Genomic DNA, 19,454 nt, shown 5'->3' on the forward strand with positions numbered 1-19,454 from the left:
GCTAGGTCGTAAATCACCACCCAAAACAGACACTGGAAAGATGTGGGATCCAGCAACATTTCTATCAGCAAAAACCACCTAAAATTAATAAAAACAACAAATCCTCTTCAAAAATAAACCAGATCCTCTACAAAAGGATCTGGGGAAGCAGCAGCTTGTGGGAGAGGAATGAACCAGAGGCATAATCCCACACACATACCAACAAAGGACATCAACACATGCTGCCCTTACTGGAAAAGGACACAGAAGGGTAGATCTGGCTCCAGCACCCGGAAGCTTTGCAGCTGAGTCAGGCAACTGCTCTTTCCTCTGTGCTTTCTACAGATGCCATACTATGCCACTGCCAAGTGTTTACCCCAAAACCACCCAAAAACCTTCTGCCACATGCCTCACTCATGTGTGCTCAAACCTTCCACCAGTATCCATCACATACAACACAGTATTTTATGTAGAACTTTAAATAAGAAAAGTCTTTACACTAAAAACAAAATAAGTTCTTCCAGTCTCAAGCACTGTGATACAGATCTAACATTTGCGTCTCCAACATCTTCCCTTATATTACAAGGATGGAAAGAATATGGAGAAGGTAATAAACACATGTAAGAATGTGTTTAAGAAGGTAAGAAGACATCTTAGAAGGTAATAAACACATTAATCTGTCACTGAAAAAGTGAATTTTGACTGTTCACATTTGGAACATGCTGGAAGGCAAGTCTCAAACACATGAAGATACGAAAGAGCTGAAAACAAAACCAAATTCCATCATGATAATAACTTTTCAGTTAATAAGAGGAGCACAAATGTGTGGGGTTTTTTGGCTTGCTCTTGCTTTCTCAAAGAGCAACACTGTGATACCAGTGGTTTGGCATTGAAGAAAAAAGTAAACCGAATACATGCAAGACTTTTCAAATAATTCAGTTACTTCTTGAAGTGCACTTCATATTTTATACATAAGAAAAAATCCATATACTGCATTTTAAAAGCATTTTCCTTGCATTCAGTGAACACATTAAATTCCAAGAATTGAAAAAAGGTAAATTTTACCTGTAAATGTATACAAATATGTACTCAGAATGAACATTTCACCCATCCCTCCTAGCTAAACTAAAGAAGAGCGCCATATGGTCTTGCTTGACCCAGAAGTAAAAAATCTTTCTGGACAAGGATAGCCCAAAAAAGGGTTGAACAGAAAGATTCAGTAAATAACTTAACCTTGTGAGGGGAAAAGAAGTACAGTGACATTCAAACTACACTTTTGACATGTGAAAAAGCACTTCTCTTCTCCCTGCTCTTGTTCAGAGTCTGGTTATTTGTACTCAGTGACTCCTGAGATTCTCAGAGTTATTGGGGAAACTTCAGCTGTGGCTTCTACAAGCCCTAGTTTTTTCTTCCATTATGGCAACAGTGTCAGAGCATGTGCAAAGTGCCCAGACTGATCCTTTGGGAAATACATTAACTTGGGGTAAGATACTGTTGAGATGCACCACCACATCACTCATGCACAAATGGTGCACTCCACTAAATGCAAACTATTTCCCCAAACATGTTACCTGATGGCACAATGCTACCACAGAAAGCATCAAACAACCAGCCCAAACACAGAGCTGATCACTACCTCCTGCTAACATGGGGGCAAAGTTGAGGAGGTTGCCCTCAATGACTAATGCACAAGGCTCTGTACCCTTCTGGATTTGACCTCCAGTAAACAAGCTATAAAAGAAAAGAAAATTCATTTAAGGTAGGCTGACATGACAGATACAGACCAAAAGTAAGCGTGGGCAAAATTCAGAGTTCTGATTTCCCTAAGGTACAGCCAAACTTGCAAACCTGCAGTTGTGAGTAGCAAGTCTCAGCTCAATTTTTCCTAATCATGCCTTGCAGATTCCAATTCATTAGTCATGGTTACTGAAGCAGTAGAAGAAACAAGCAATACCTATCCTGACAAAGTAGCGCAAGAATTAAAGAAATGAAAAAACAATGGCAAATCTCAAGAAGTAATAAAAACAGGTTAAAGAAATGAAGAAAATATGAACCAACTAAAAGTGATGGGGCAATGAGCATTCCCTAGAACTCATCATTCAGGAGGTCTGTATTTCAAACAGGCTTCAGGGATTAATTTGTGACTCCTGTTTTGACTAGAAAGGCTTTTATACAAATTACATTTCACCTCTGAATCAGTCAAGATGTAATGCAAGTGATTGTCTGCATCTGTCTTTGGGGATGCATTGACCTAGTTAGTCATATAATGCAATTTTTGGCAATTGCTTCTTAAGTTTTTTTCTTTGTGTTATTTAGTATTCATTTTTAAAGAGACTGTAAGAGTGTTACTGTGTCTTTGCAGGGCAGCTCAGCTGATACACAGAGAGCACGGGAACAGGCTCCACTGATGGTGCCAGGTTTCTAAAACACTTGGGAACAGCATTACAGCCCCCAAGCTTGCAAAAGAACACACGTCAAAGCACCAGCGTCAAATGCAACAGTAAAGCCATCTGAGGCAGATGTCTGAGACAGCCCCTGTCCCACCCAATGTGGTTGCTTCAGACTTGTGTGAGACCTACGGACCACAAAGAAATCCCCCACAGCATCTAGGATCTGACCACAACACGGAGACAATTTGTTACAGTTTCACCTGCACAGAGATTACCCATACTAACCTCCAAACAAGGATGTACAAGAGAATGTCACCCTGAATGAAGTGGGAATCTATTCAAGATCCATGGAATAACAGCCTGAACAGTGCTTAGTTTAGCAGCACCCACGTGGGCACATTTGACAGAAGTGTTGGTATGAAGCCAGCTTTGTCAACATCCATGCCTGGAGCTTCTGAAGAGCTTCCACCCACGGCTGGCACACACCCACTGCCCTCCCCTCAAAGTGCACACAGCGTGCTCCTGTACTCCAGCTTCAAAGTTTGAGGATGGTCTAGTACTGCCAGGGGGATTTGTGGGAATCCCATCACAAGCTTCAGGCAACCCTTAGAAACTTCCTTTAGTGCCAGACCCTTGTCTGTTCATTCTCTGTGAAGTGGGATTAGTAGAACTTCACTGCATGAGGGATTTTGAAAATACAGTTGTTCAGAAATCAAGAGATGCATAACTTTTATACAGAGGCATTTCCTAATCATATTGCAAAACAACAAATATTTTCTGAAACAGACTGAAGAACTTTGTTAACAGGAGACAAAAAAAAAAAAAGTTCAAAAATCCCAAATTAGTTGCTATAACTTTTGGGAAACTTAGTTACTAGCATAAAAAAACCCAACGAGACTAAATGCATAAGAACACCTGAAAAGATGAAAAAACCTCAGATTAAAAAAAAAAACAGTTATAGAATTAAACACTAACATTCCATACTGGGAGTTAATCAACAGCCAGCATTTAAGTAGGCATAATATACTAAAAGTTTACATGTGGCCAGACAGTTTCATGGATAATAAATCCAAAATCACCAGAAACTAGTGTGTGTATGTGTATACATATACATATATATATATATATATATATATATATATGTGTGATATTTACTTAGGTAAAACACCATACATGCTCAAGAAGTTCTATTGTTTCCTAGGTACTTGCTGTTGATTCCTGCTGAACCAAGACACAGCTAATGGGACTACAGAAGCAAACACATGAGCAGAATTACAGAGAATTTAATGCTTTCATTTCCATAAAAATGTGGACACTTCACCTCTGCATGTCCTTCTAACATTACTGCTGAATGCTCTTTTGATGCTACCAACACATGCACTTTGTTAACTAAGAAAACCCAAATGTGCAACTATGTGCCTGCAGTCACCTGAGTCCCTTCATCATCTGTAGTAAATGAGAAAAGAAGAGTCATCTAGCAGCACATTTATTGCCACTAGAAGATGCCATGTAACAGTAATAGTAAATGGTGTAGGCACATCCCATAGGTGACACTTACAGTACATGAACTATACTGTGTCTCAGAAAAGTGCTCAAGTCAAAAGACTCGATACATTGAGTCTATTCTCAATTCTACCAGAAATTAAATCACACTGCCTCAACTATTTATTCTGTAAAATTGCAAACTGATCTTCATCTCTCATGAATGAAACTGAGTAAGAACCACTATCTATACACTGTCTAGTACCCAGGGGAAGAGCGAAAAGAGGAATTGAAACCTTTATTTCCAGCCCATCTTATACAGCCCCTGTCCAAAACACTCCAAATGGAAGAAAATAGGAGAAAGTGGTTTGCTTGAGATATTAAGGAGTTTGGTTCCATGCTGTGCTTCCCAACATTAGAGTTCAACAAGAAATGCTTTTTCTAAGAAGAGAAGAAAGGGCAAAATCCTCTGGTTTTAAGGCTCCCCAGTAGCTCACAATTACAGGCTACTTTACTGAACACAAAAACTTTGCTGATGTATTATCACAGTAGTGGTGCAGTTACTGTAGTAACAGATGTTCTTACACATTGTTACTAAGAAATATAACATAGGAAAATATAGAGCCCATACAGGCTACACCAAACATTCTCTGCTCTCACTGCTCAGTAAAATGAATCACTGAAAAAAACCCACACAGACACTCCCTAAAGAAAAACATGAGTCTGTATTCCATGTAATTAAATCTTAAGTAAGCCACTAGCAATTTTTTTCTCCCAATTGAACAAATAAATTTAAAACCTTCCTGTATGAATTTAAATGTCAAATCCAAGTTTATTCTACAGGTAAAGTTTAGCTGTAATTCATTAGTACAATTCAGGCCCTAAAGGCACCTTCTATTATAAAAGAAGTTTATATGTTATTCAAGACCTATATTCTCAATGGAACTCAAGTTGCAGATAACACTTTTCTCTTGCAGCTACTTCAACTATTATAAACTGCTAAAAAAAAAAAAATTGAAAAAACTACTGTGCTTATTTATCACCATGGCAACAAAATATTACACTTTTTCATACGCTATCACACATACAGATTTACACAAAAGTGATGAGTAGTTATCCATTGTTATGTCTTACAATTAGAACTCACAAATTTTGCCTAATATCTCAATATCATTAATCACTAATGTTGCAATATCATTATTACAAAATATAAGCAAAAAATTGGTTCTACATCTGATTTCAGCATAAAATAATATTCAAATTTGCAACAATATTTAAAAGTTAGAGGGAAAGTTTTATCACCAAATAAAATGAATACCTTTAGGAAGAACCACAAGAGGAAAAGAAGACTGAAATTATCCAAGTCATGATAAAAGAAATCTGCTTTCAAACTGCAGCTAAAATTTAACACTTCTCTTCAGATTCATCAGGTTCCAAAATACATGTAGGGAAAAGGTATATATAGGTTTTGCAGGTTAATTTTTCTTACTGAAGTTAGGGAAGAAAAGAACATAAGTTTATCATCAGGGCAGAAGAGTGCAAGCTTATTAAATCTACATTTTTTTAAAAAAATCCTCTCAGTTGAATTTGAAAACCAGTTGCAGCTGATAAGAAAAAAAAATTATAAAAACAAAGCATATTAGAAGACCTTATTTTAAAATATTTTTGTGATGCCACATCTCTTAACATATCTATTATAAATTGCAGTCTAGTAAAATGCATCTAAATCCATGAAAGACCCATGAAGGTTTTTCAAAATTCATGTTTTCATCTTGGCCTCTATCAGCCACATTTGGGAGGAGTTGTCAAAGACAGAGCCCAGATGAGATTTTGTGTTTTGAGCCAGGCTCTTACAGCACAGCAGACCTGGCTGCAGACAGTAGGGAATGTTTCCTGGATCAGAACACTAAACTGTGTGATAACATCTCAAATTTGTAAAATACAAACAATTTGCCTTATAATAATAATTGAATAACAAAAAATGTAAATTCTATCTCCTCTATAATGCTGCTGGGTCACACTACAGTTGCATTCAAATACAGAACAAATGAAGCTACATTTAAAAATGTATCTTTCTGTTTATTTCCAGGATTTACATCTAATACTGCATGTCAATATATTATCATGATGCAGCCTTGGAGTACATACATTATTTCTAGGCTTACAGAATCATTCATCAACCATAATTTGGTGCATTTATTCATGGATTTATATAATATAAAACTGGCTGTTTTTCTGTGATAAAGCATTCAAAACCAACAGCTTCTTTGGCCACCAGCAGCTCAGCTATCCAAAGCCCTTTGCTTAGGTCTTGATTGTTCCTGCTGGATAGGAACTGGAGCACAAATCCACTATCCCAGTACCACAGACAGCAATCAGGTGGCACAAACCCTGTGTCTTTTCAAGATATTTCATCTATTGTATTTAAGTAGGTAACACCAGTTATTTTAATTATCAAGGACAGCTACGTGAGCACCCACTGTGACGAGGCAAATCACTGTGTACCTCGTAGATAATACCAGACTCTCTGCAAATTTAGGTTGATATTTTCACACAAAATATTCCCAGGCTATAACTTTAACAAAATCTTGACTGTTGTTGCAAAAGAAGACTTTACAAAATCTGACATTAACTGAAAGATCCAGTTTCAACCTTGGACTATTACCACATGTTCCCATCCTGCATGAATTTGTTCCCATCCTAAATGAATTTGAATTCTTGTAAAGCTCTGTCAAGGTATGGCACAAAAAATCAAAATGGGTGAGTGACCAAAAAGATACCACTTGCTTTTTATGTATGCACACTATGCTTTAATAACAAGAAATTTCGGCTGCAAAATATAATCTTTAATATACGAATTAGGCTGCCCACAGTCCCTTCTGAAAAAGACAAAATTCCACAGATACTGAATCTTGAGTTCTCTGCAGTCTAGCCTATGGATTTGGGGAAGATTTGGAGCACAAAAAAAGCAAACAGCTTGAATGATATACATGTGACAGATAGGACAAGATGATTAATTTGAGACAACTCACTCATGAATAGGTGGTATTTGGGTATTCTATAATGGATTGTTCTAATAATGTGCTTCAATGGATGTGAAGTCCTGAACAATCTAGTCTGGAATGAAATGGTGTCTCCATTCTTATCCTGAACTCCAGTTAGAGTAGGATTGCCACTTCTCATTATGTTCTACCCTATTTATCTGCAACCTGCTATCCCCTACTCACCCCACCAATCTCGTGTTCTTTGGTAAATACTGCTTTAATTTATCTTCTGATAAAAGAATCTCATGCCTCTTGTCTCTTGAGTACTACTAAAAATAATCATCACAAGCACTAAAAATTTAAAGTCTCGATAAATTATGAAAGATGCAAAGGTAGTAAGTATCACCATTTAAAGATACTTAATAGAATCTACTTCATAAAAGATTTGCATATATGCAGATTTTATATATATATCTTTGCTACTATGCACAGTGGAAAAAAGGAAAAATTAAAGGAAGGAAAAGTATATATATCAGAAAGAGCTTACAATCCAAAAATTTTAAAATTAAGTATAGGGTAATATAGATGTATTTTTCTTTAATAAAAATCTTGGAATTTTTTGGCTATGAAATGTACTATTCTGCAACTGCCACCTTTATTTTAGACCAGCAACAGTCAGAACCACCTACATTTTAAATTTGCTTTTATTGCCATAGAAACGTATATTTGCTTTAACTAAAAATGAAGTCTTCTAGCTCAATCATCTACTTTCTATATCATACACTACATAAGACATAATTTATTCATTTATACATCCATACTTGCATACTTTTAACATAAGCTATATCCACCTCAGCTACTATGAAAAATCACGTGGTTTGTGTTAGATAAGATAGTTATAGAACATTTATATTAAAATTAATTACTTCAATCTACTCTATATAAACTCAAAAGGACAGAATTACTTTTAAATTATTAATGTTCTTAAATCAATCCAATTTTAAGTATACTTTTGCCGACTTTTACTTTAATAGTAATGTTCAGAGTAATCATGCACCATTTTATTAAATAATTGTAATTAAACCTTTCTGTGTTCAATAAGAGATGGGAAACAGGTCAAAACACGTAGAAGAAAATTGTATTTTTGTTCTCTTTAAAGCCACTGACACCAAGGAGAATGCACACCAAAAAATTAAAGACATCCAGTGCTAATAAAAACCCAAATATATTAATGCAGTTTTAGTACCAAAAGAAATAGCTAAACTATTTCTGTAAAGTACTAAAGTGCTGTTCTACAAGGCAAAGAAGTTCCTGAAGTCCCCACAGCCCCAGCTCACACAGGATGGGGCTCACAGACACCCCACGACCAGCACTGGGCTCCCACCAGCCCCTGCCCACCTCTGCAAAGCCAGCAGCAGAACAAGGCTGATGGGTGCCACAGCAAAGATGCTTGGTTTGTGACCCTCTACAACAAAATGTGAAATAGGGGATCCAATCATTTCACCAGGAAAGGCAGAGTAAACATGCAGCATCTTCAACTGGACATATTTAAGCTGTTACATGCAATACAGCAACTTGAGCTCTCAGCAATTCTCAGCAATTCTATCACCTCCTTGCAACAAAAGTGGGGAAAAATAACAGCATGTAAGGTTTACCAATGCTAAATTTTGGCCTGAAGTCCACTGTCTAAGGGAGGAATTGAATACTCACTATGTGTGGATGGGAAAAGGAAAAAAAAAATTCACGTTCCCCCAACATTAAGTTACAGAACAATTTTAAATATAATTCACAATATTGGAGAAAAAAAAATTAATTCATAAATCACCACAGCTGCACTGCAGGATAACTGACTTTGACTAGATAACAACATTTTCCATATGACTTTTGGAAAATATTTGAATATCCATAGATATTAAATTATACTGGCTTAGAAAACATTATTTTTTATTAAACAGAAATACACAACAACAAAATTTTTTCAAAACTACCATTATCCATAAATGCAATATTTACCTCTGACTACTCTAACTATCCAAAGGAAAAAAATCGTACACAAACTGACCACTACAGGAACAGTGGAGTGATCCTTTCCTCATAGGAAAAAGACATTTAACAGAATAGTGGCTTCCTGAGGGGGAAAAAAAAGCGTTAAAAAACGACCAGTGGTTTTTGGTGAAGGAATTATTGATGGAAGGGCTGGAATTTTTGTTGCGGAGAAGTTGGTTTGGTTTTTTTCAGGAAAAGGAAAACCTGAAAATAGGGGTGGAGAGGGATCAGTCATACTGATTTTTTAATTTTTTTTCTGTAATTGTTTTCTGAATTGTTAGCTGAGCTAATCAGAGCTTTGTTTGTGTAGGTATTTCTAGAACATGATTGAAATACAGTTAAATATTTGTGAAAGCCACGATTTCCAAAGAATTCGTAGTACAAATGGCAAGAAGTCTAAACTAATTAGAAAAATATTCATTGTGAATTATTCATGCAGCATTAATTATCTCGTGCACACACACACACATTTCAACCATATAAGCCCTCTCAAACCTGGATGGACATTTTCCAGGAGACTTGTAGTATTTCAAAATAGAAAATAGTATAAAAAATTCCTAGAAAATACTTCACTTACAGAAACATCTCCAAAAAAGAGTAAGCCCCCAGACACATTCATTCAGATGATAAAAGGAAGAGGTTGTGCTCACCTTTCCTGTTCTGGAGTGAAATAACACAAAGTGAAAGCTCTGTCATTGGAATTTGGCTCAAGAGCAAGGCTAGCATTCTACAGTTGTTGAGCATCACCATGGCTATGGGGATACTACTGAAAAAAAAAACCTCAAGCAAACAGCACACCGAAAGGAAAAGCAGAAGGACCAAAAATGAAAGCAGAATTCTAACTATTTCTTGCCCAAAAAATTATGAATAAAACAAAATTCTGAACTGGTTCACCACTTCTACAAACTACAAACAGAATTAATACAAAGAAAGAATCTGTTTCTCATATCCTAGATAAAAGCACTAGGCCTAAATACATATTCTAGTCAAATAGCCAACATGTAGCCATACAATTTTTCAATTTTTTCCAAAGGAAGAATCCCAACAACTTGCTTTCTTAACCTAGGGAAAGCTTGAAAATATTTGTGTAAAGGAGCACAGGCAGTTTGGAAATCACAGCAGCAACAGACACAGCAAAAAACAACATTAAAGCTTTTGTTTGGTTTTTTCCCAAATCCATCTTCTGTCAAACAAAACACAATTCACATCTGGCAGCATGCCAGTTATGGTAGATGTCACACTGGTTGACAAGATTTACCAAAGTGCTCAGTGCATGAATACTTTAGATTAACTACCAGGCAGTGTGCAAGGACAGCTGCTTATTCTGAACCAAACTCTTCAGGTTCACTAGAAGAGCAAAGTGTCTGGAAAGCAGGAGAGAGAGAACAAAAACCCCACCCAATGTTATTATTTTAAAAGAAAAGGGAAAAGATGAGGATGGACAAAAATCAGGCAGACAATATCTTGGTGAAGGTCTCCAGGAAGAACAGAACTTTATTGTATTGTAGGAGCAGAACATGGCCTTATGTAAAAGGAGTAAGCACAAACACTGTTTATAACCCTTTTTCCTCTCTAATGGTTTCTTCCTATTAAAAAAGACTTCAATTTAAACAGGCTGTATAAACACTGTGTTCACCTGACTACTGAATCAAAGAACAATTATTGCTGTTGCAGAATCATTAACATCCGCTGGGTGGACCAAGCCCCACCTTTGTGCAAAGCCTGTCACATAAAAATGCTGCAGAGGAAGAGTCATACAACACTACAAAACAACATCATTAAAAAAACCCCAAAACTTTAATGATTTTACTGAAAAGGCTAAAGTGGGACCAACAGATAAAGACTGCCCAACTATCTGTCTGGAGCATTTACATATAAATATTGTTATTAAAATCCTTAAATCTATTTTCCATTTCTTTACAAGGTCTGAGAGCAAAGAAGCACCAAGATTGTCTCCAGCTTTTACTATGGAACTTGCTCTAAGAGCTAGCTCAAAGACCCCTAGTACTAAGCTCAGCAAAGTGTTAAAAATATTCCTCAGCAGTCTATAAAAAACTTTCCTCCTATACCCATTAACATTTTCACACACTATATTTTGTCTGAATCCCTGTTGCATGTAAACAGGAGGCTCAAGCAGGAGCATTCGACACAGAATTGTGTATTCAGTGCAGATGCTAGATTCAGCAGAGAAATGATGAAGAACCAGGCCTTTCTTTTCCCCTTTTCTAAGTAGCTGATTTTGAATACCATTAGCAGCTCTAGAGGCACCATAATTTTATTACTCCTTAAGAAAGATATACATAAATAGAAAAAGCAGATCCACAATTTCAGATGAGAAACAAGTACATCAGTGTAACCATGCCAGAAATAAAACAAGTCCCAAAACACAAATGTACTGTGAAGGCAGTGTGTACCCATCTCTCCCACAAGAGTACACAGGAAATTCAAACCCCTGGCTTCCCACTTCTAACACAACCAAGCTACCACACTGCTGGCACCCCAGCTCACACCCAAGCTGCCCTCCAGCACACTGACAGACTCTTCTTAATTTTTTTCTGTTTATTTTACTATTACTCATGTTATACACATCCACTTTTCTTTTTGTTGATCAAGAATATTCTCCCCCCACCCCCCCAACCCCCAGCCCTTCAAGTTCAATTTTGCAGGAATCTTTTCTCCAGCTTTCCCAAAATCGCATCACACACCACACTATCTTGGGGGTTTTCCTCTGACTGAGAAGGCACTACTGTAAATGTAAGAAATATTGTTTGAAGTTTATGTTATTATATAGAAGACTTTTGATAACAGTCCAAGTTATACAACTAAGCACTACTTCTAGAAAATCCAAGAAATGTGTCTAGCTTATCACTTTCCAGCACTGAACTGAGCTCTAAGATATGGAAGGAAACTGGAGCCAGAAGCCATTAGCTTCTAGCAACTGATCTGGTCAAGTCAGTTGGAACAACTTGCTTATATTCCAAAAACAAGCAGCTTTTGTATTAAAAGAAATATATACTTTTCTATAAATATAAATTTCTGTAGCTATCCCTAACAGACAATAAACATGAAACAGAGATAATTTTAACACTTGAGAGCCAGCCAAAAATGTCTAATTTTGGCTGCTCATATTGGGAAAGAAAAATAAACTATTCCATTTTAAATTGTCCAAGGGGCAGGGGGAAGAAGCATAGGGATTTGTTTCTTTTTGTAGCACAATTTACAAATTCCTATTCCCTTAAACTTGACTGAAGCACACTACCCTTATTCACCCCCTCTTCTTTAGACAGTTTTTGATTTAGAAGAACCACCTTCTCTGACAAAAGGATGTTAGTTAATAGTCTTATTCTTCCAACATTTTTTCACTCTGAAACCTATTTTTTCACAAAACAGATACCTGTTCCTGAACAAAGCATGGAGTGCAGCACAATGTTCAGTGATGCATTCCACCACTGTTTCCAGACATGCAGTCCCACAATCAAGCTTAGAAGAGCAGCAGTGCTGAACTATACAAACATCAGCAAATTCAGGTTCAATCTGTGAATAATGTAATTTGGCTTAAAGCAAATTCATAATGCTCAAATCTATTGTTGACCTGGTAAGAATGAAGTATTTTAAATTTTATTTTCCAGACTAGTAGCTTGAATTTTCTGTAGGCTTCAGAATCTGTGACCTAATAAAAAGCTGATTAACACTGTCTATAAAAAGCTAAGTGTATTTCCAGAAATTTCATAGTGGGTCTAACAAAACTAAACTAAACAAAACTAAACCTGAAAGTGTCCTACCTATCAGTGCTTCCCTATATCTAGAGGAAATTTTACCAAGTTTTACTTTTCCTGCCCTTTAGGACTACCATACATGAAATCTGTCTGGAATTCAGGCAAAGCAGAGCTTGTTCCAAAACACACAGCAGATCTGTGATTTTCAGACTGGCCATTAACCACCATTTCCAGCTAAATGTTCACTTTATGCCAGTACATTGAAAACAGAGGTGAAAGATTAAGGGATTGGTTTTGGTTATAAGCCACTGAAGCAAGGCCAACTTGAAACACCCTGCCAGGTAAACACGCTCACAGCAGGATCCTTAAAGTATAAGCAGAGCTCTAAGATACCAGAAACAACCTACTGTTTTTAAAATATAGCAGTCACATTTTTGTACAAGGCAAAAAACAATTATGGTTTTTTATAAATTACATGTCCCAAAGGTCATATTTCCAAGAATAAGTTAGTTGTTTAAAAGACTTTAAGGATAAAAGGGAACCAAAAGTCTTACCTCTCTCTATTAATTGTTACATACAATAATTCATAATTTCAACATTCTTTGCCAAGTTGTGTAGAAAGTTTTTTCCTCTTTATCTGATTGTACACTGAATATAGTTAGTATACTTTCTCAAGATCAAATGTCTCCATGTTTTATTTGCCTGCATTGTATGAATTTTAATTATCCAGGCATGCTTTTTTTTAATGGGTTCGACTCCAAACAAACTCCAATGGAGACATACACAAAAAGAATTTTTGTTCTTGAGGGAACAAAGTAATACTCCTATATATAAAATGGTTAAAGTACAAGAATGAGACAAAGACATTCCATTCAGGTACCTCTTGCATCAGCCAAGTGTCCCACAAACCTAAAGACAAAACCCACTTGGAACTGATGCTGGCGTTTGGTTTGCCAGAAGCAACAATTTCAGGCTGACGTGACTACCACCCATTTTGTATCTGGGGACCTCTTCAACAAATCCTTAACCAGTCCTTTGTTGCCTCTTGTCCCAAAGTCTTCCATCTAATTTCATGGTTACAGGTAACAAAAGTCACTGATTACCAGAAAAGGAGAATTAACTTCAAATAAGGATTTTAGTGCCTGGAAGTGGAATTACTCAGAGATCTGCACAGTCCTACCAGAGCATCACACAGAGTATTACCACATTTCATTAAATACGATTCCAGCTGATGTCCAATAATAATAGGCATGACTGTCTCTTTTTGAACATCAAGCATGTCAGGCAATGGCCTTGGGATAAAAAGGACTCCCAGAAGCAAGAAGAGAAGTATGAATAAGAATGAAAACACTGCAAGCTTCCAAGTATCCCTGTAGAAAGATGCATATCAAATAGTTCCAGCCAAATCCACAGCCAGGAATACTGACAAGTTAAAATATTACTTAAGAAGAAAAGGTGCAAGAAATAGAAATACTGGAACAAGGAAAGACTGAGGGTCCAGATTTCCTGCCTCATAATGTCATATTTTAACTTTCAGTTAAATGGATAAAATTACAAGCTGAAACCTAAAAGCAATGAGGTGGTTTTACCTTTCTGTCATAACACATTTATCTCCAACAGGGAAATACAAAATGTTAAAAAGGAGACTGACTCACTGCTGAAATAGGAAATACAGCAAAAACAAAGTTAAGTGAGTCAAGCCTACAAGACTGAAAGAGTGGCATCTTTCTTGGTGCCACAAAAAAAGCTCAGCTATTACAAAACTGCATTAAAATAATGAAAACACAGGAAAATGTCTAATCTAGAAGCAGTGCCCATTACATAACATTCTGGTACAGACACAGAAAGGAAGGTTAAACAATATTACATTGTAATGATCAATTTTATAAATGTCTCACTGAATTTTACGGAAGCAGCATGGTTCCATGCACTGCTGAGCCCCAGTAGTTTTACATGGCAAAATCAGCAAGTGTAACATGTGCAAAGAAAACATCTTCATGATCAGAAGCTGACACACATACATGCATAACACCAGATAACAAAAGGCAAAGGCCCACATGCAGAGCAGATAAGGTCAAGAATCTCAACCCTAATTCACAGATTAGAGAAATGAGGGAAAAATAAGGCTGGGGGAGATTACACTTCTCTCCTAATTACAATTCACAGTTACACATCCTTCATCTACACAAAAATAAATGTCTAGTCTTAATGCAAATGACGCTCATTTCATCAAGATGCTAAGTTAATACCAAACACATCACTTCTGATTTTGTGTGAAATACCATCCATGCATCCTGGCACATCACAGATGAGGACAGCTACATGGAGGGGTGGGAGGAAAACCCATGCAGTTTGCAGACAGTTTTCACCCAGAAAGACAGTACAAACTGATACTTTTCTCCAATTTGTATTGAACTTTGTAGTACTGTCCGGCATATGGAAAATTAACAATTTATTTCAAATGTCTCAACTGGATGCTATAATGATTTCTTTCCAGTCAGAAGTGACTACTAGACTGGCAGCCAGTAAAACTTTTACAAAAGGTCTGCTAGACAGCTTTATTTTCATGCACATTAAGTTCACTCCCAAGTGCTTGTTCTAGAATTAACATTACAAATCCCACACTGTAATTTGCTTAAGAGCACAAGCTACTTCATCTATACCCATGGCCTGACAAATTTGGTGGCCTTCTAGGATGGGCTTTCAGCAGTGGTGGATAAGGGAAGGGCAAAAACTATCATCCACCTTGTGCAAAGCATTTGATGTGGTCCTGCATCACACCCTTGCTCAAACTTGAAGAGACATGGATATGATGGATGGACCACTCAGTGGATAAAGATTGGCTGGATGGTCACACTCAAAGACTTGCAGTCAACAGCTCAATGTCCATGTGGAAAGAAGTGATGAGTGACAATCCTCAGGGGTCAGTATGGTGACAGCTCTGACAGCGACATGGACAGTGAGATCAAGTGCACCCTCAGCAAGTTTGCTAACAACACCAAGGCTGTGTGGTGCAGCTGACACTCTGGAGAAAAGGGATATCATCCAGAGGAATCCTGACAGGCTTTACAGGTGGGTGTGTGAGAACCCCATGAAGTTCAACGAGGCCAAGTGCAAGGTGCTGCAGCAGGGTCACAGCAATCTCAAGCACAAGACAGGGTGGAGAATGGATTGAAAGCAGCCCTGAGAGAAGGACTTGTGGATGCTGGTGGACAAAAAGATGGATATGAATCAACAGTGTGTGCCAGCAGCCCAGAAAGCCAACCACAACTTGGGCAGCATCAAAGAGATGTGACCAGCCGATCAAGGGAGGGGACACTTCCCCTCTACTCTGCTCTCATGAGACCCTGCCTGGAGTACTGCAGCCAGCTCTGGGGCTCCCAGCACAAGCCAGATGTGGATCTGGAATGAATCCAGAGAATCAGTTGACTGCACAGAGCAGCCTTCCAGTATGTAGAGGGGGCTTACAAGAAGGCTGGAGAAGGACTTTCTAAAAGGGCATGTAGGGACAGGATGGGGGGAATAACCTTAAGATGAAGGAGTATACAGTTAGATTAGATATTAAGAGAAAATTCTTTACTGTGGGGGTGTTCAGGCACTGGATTAGGCTGCCCAGAGAGGTTTTGGATTTCCCATCCCTGAATGTGTTCAAGACCAGGCTGGATGAAGCTGCAAGTAGACAGTCTCCTGCCCTTGGCAGGGGGATTGAAATTAGATAAACTTTAAGGTCCTTTCCAGCCCTCACCATTCCACAATCTTAGATTCTGCAATTAAGCCCCTGTGCCAGTGCTTACCTGCATTGCTATGATTTGATTGCCTATTTTTAACTAAGGTGCACAGAACCTCTGCCTTAACTGTACTAAAAACTACAATTCAGCAGCAGTGTGAGTCAGACTTGTTTTGCTAGGAAGAGTTGTGCCAGAATGCTCTCCCAGCAATGTTTTTGATCTTTCTCTGAACTGCAAACCCCTTCTGACCATTCTCTCCCTTTTCTCTCCATGAGGCTTCAGAACCTAAGCCAAGCACTGGGGAATCTGTGAGATCCACAGCATATTTGAGGGGGAAGGTCATTCTGCACCTCAACTCTTGGGGAAACACTCTTTTTCTAAAATCTTCCTCATTCAAATTTTCCTATCAACAGCCTGATTTTGCAGTACAGCATCTGAGAGCTGATGTTAACAGATTATGACTAGATGATGACCAAGGTTTGACCTGTCTTGCAATGTTACTGCAGAGTGCAATGCCCTCCCCTCCACTTCTCAAAATGCAAGGGTACAGCACCAGAAGTCACACTGCAAGTACGTAACAGAGCACACAAAAGCAGTATCCACGGCTGCCAGAAAAAATGTCATTTGCATAACCAGTCATGAGGAAAGTATTTGTCAAAAAGATACATTATTTTCCTGATGCCAATCTCAAAATGCTAAAATGTAAGCTGCTTATCAGTATCAGCAGCACTGATTTGATTGAATGTATTGGAAAGGATACAGAAATGTGAATCATTCACTGAACAGGTATCCCATAACTGTATAAAGGACTTCTGAAGCAGAAGTTTGTTGCTGAAGGCATTTTTGTCATTTTGAAGACAGAAGATGCTTGATGACCACGTGAAAAATGCAATTAAGTTCTCTAGTTTTATCACACACATTTAAACCAAACTTTAAAGTAGCTTAAGCAAGATGAAGTTTCGGTATGATTCACTCCTCCGTCATGACAGCAGTTGATGAAACAGTTACAAAAGTCATTACAGTTCTTTAGTGTGGGACTGGAGAATGTGTTATGGCTACATTGTGTTACTCCCTTGCAGAGAAGGAGTCAAACGCAGCCTTAGTTTCACTTAGAAAGTGATGCCCCAAGGAACTGGCAAAGACGCTTGTGTATCAGTCACCGAAAAAGAACATCTGTCCTTTCTAAAGAAAGAAAAAGACAGCAAAGGAAAAGGCACTTCTACCTAAAAGTAAGCCAGATGATTTCAGTATGCAAAGTCGTCTTTCCTTGAATGTCATGTACACACACTGTCAGTTCAAGTTTATTAAAGTTTTTTGCAAAACTGGAATGAGGTTCAAAATGTCTGATAGGAATTACAGTCATCTGTCATGGCTATTAACTAGCACTGCCTGCCACAAATAGGAGAAATTAATAAAAAAAGTTTCACATTAATATAGATAAACCTCCCCTCCCCAAAAAAAAACACAAAAAACCCCCCACCCAAACTAATATACCCATAGCAAAATAAAATGCAAAGTCTTTGCAGATGCACATGTTTAAGTTGTCAACACCTGAAAACCTGCCAGTGAAACCATGAACAGAAAGGTGCTTTTGCACTACACAAGCAAAATTCGAAACTGGGGATCCAGACAACTCACAGAAGTGAAAGCAATTTAACACAAATTGAACACCACCTGTAAATACCACCTATAAGTCACAGAAAGGTAACAAAAGCAATATATATCTTGATGCTGACATACAAAGTACCTCTTTATAACAATGAAGATCTTGAGTTAAATCTTGAGATGAAGTACAATTATAATCAAAATCAAAAGTGACCATAGCTGTCCAATGCCTGTCTGCTAAGCATTTATAACAAATGGGACAGCATATACTTGTAACTACCATCATTTTTATAATGCCCTTGGGTAACAACTCTGAAGCTACAGATTACCTGAGAGCAAAACACTGATTGTCTGTAACCAAGCTTTCTCCTAGGAAATGTGATGGTTTAACTGAACTCCAGGAACACATTAAGTTTTTGGGGGTGTGGGGGGGAAACCAAGAGACCTGCATATCCCTGACAACAGTCTCATTGATTGATGACACAATTAGTGTCCAAGTACAAATATATAAAGGATTTATTTAACAATGGACTCAATCCTACTGCACCTACAACACCACATTTGATTCACAATTGTCAAAAAGCATTGTGACAAAAGATTTAAGAGTGACAAGCAAGGTCATACCCTATAGACCAGTGATGGAAAACAAGGGGCTGAGTAGACTAAATGCCTGCTCCTTTTATTTCTACAAAGTGTTAAACTTTAGTACTAGACATTAAGTGGTTTTCCACAGAAGTGAATAGCCCAATCCCTAATTAGAATGAAGAACCTAAGCACAGGACTCTTAAGCCCAAGCTGTTCTATGAATACCCACTTCATCTTTTTAGCAAATTAGCTTTAATGGACTTCATTTCCCAGCCCCAAAGAACTGGGAAAAAGAGGTATTCAAAGCCTCAAAAACATAATGTGAGGAAAAAAAACCCAGCCCTGCTTCACACTAGTGATGAATATTTTAAAAATCCTTCAACTATATGTCAAATAACTTTTTCTAGACTCATAATTATTTACTGTAAGATTCAAAGACAAACTCAATAAGGCAGCGAGAATAGGTATTATCAGATGCTGAATCTCAGTTTACACAGATATAAAGTAACATCCATTTTTCTTTCCACCAGCATGAGAAGTTACAGTATTTTCCTATCAAGGATAACTCTTACTTAAGAGTCTTACTTGACATTCTCAGGTCAACACTTCCAGCAGAAAGGAAAGAAAAAATATGCAAAGTACAGAAAGTCAATCAAATGGTAATCTTGTTTTACAAGTACACACATGAACACAAAGTTTTGAGCAAATATGACACAAAGATTCAAAAGATTAGAAAAAAGGACTGGATTTAGGTGCCTTATTCTCTTGAGGACAGATCAAAAGGACTTTCAGAAGTTGCCTTTACAAAAAAAGAATCTCTGTATTACAGGCCTTGTTTTGTACATCTTTTCAAAGATGCAGTTTGCTGGATAACTGAGCCATGTACGATGCCTTCTGACCTCTCTCGTGTCTGTTTGGCCTTTTCCACTGATGAAAGAA

At 37.5% G+C, this 19,454-nt stretch overlaps 1 protein-coding gene across 2 annotated transcripts in view; it reads right to left on the reverse strand.

Moving 5' to 3' along the window:
• Nucleotides 1–19,454, reverse strand: part of SLC2A13 (solute carrier family 2 member 13) — a 142,480-nt gene that overhangs the window by 90,916 nt on the left and 32,110 nt on the right. The window lies entirely within an intron of this gene.

This window comes from Pyrgilauda ruficollis, unplaced genomic scaffold (assembly GCF_017590135.1).
Source record: "Pyrgilauda ruficollis isolate IOZ18807 unplaced genomic scaffold, ASM1759013v1 scaffold33, whole genome shotgun sequence".
NCBI lineage: Eukaryota > Metazoa > Chordata > Aves > Passeriformes > Passeridae > Pyrgilauda > Pyrgilauda ruficollis.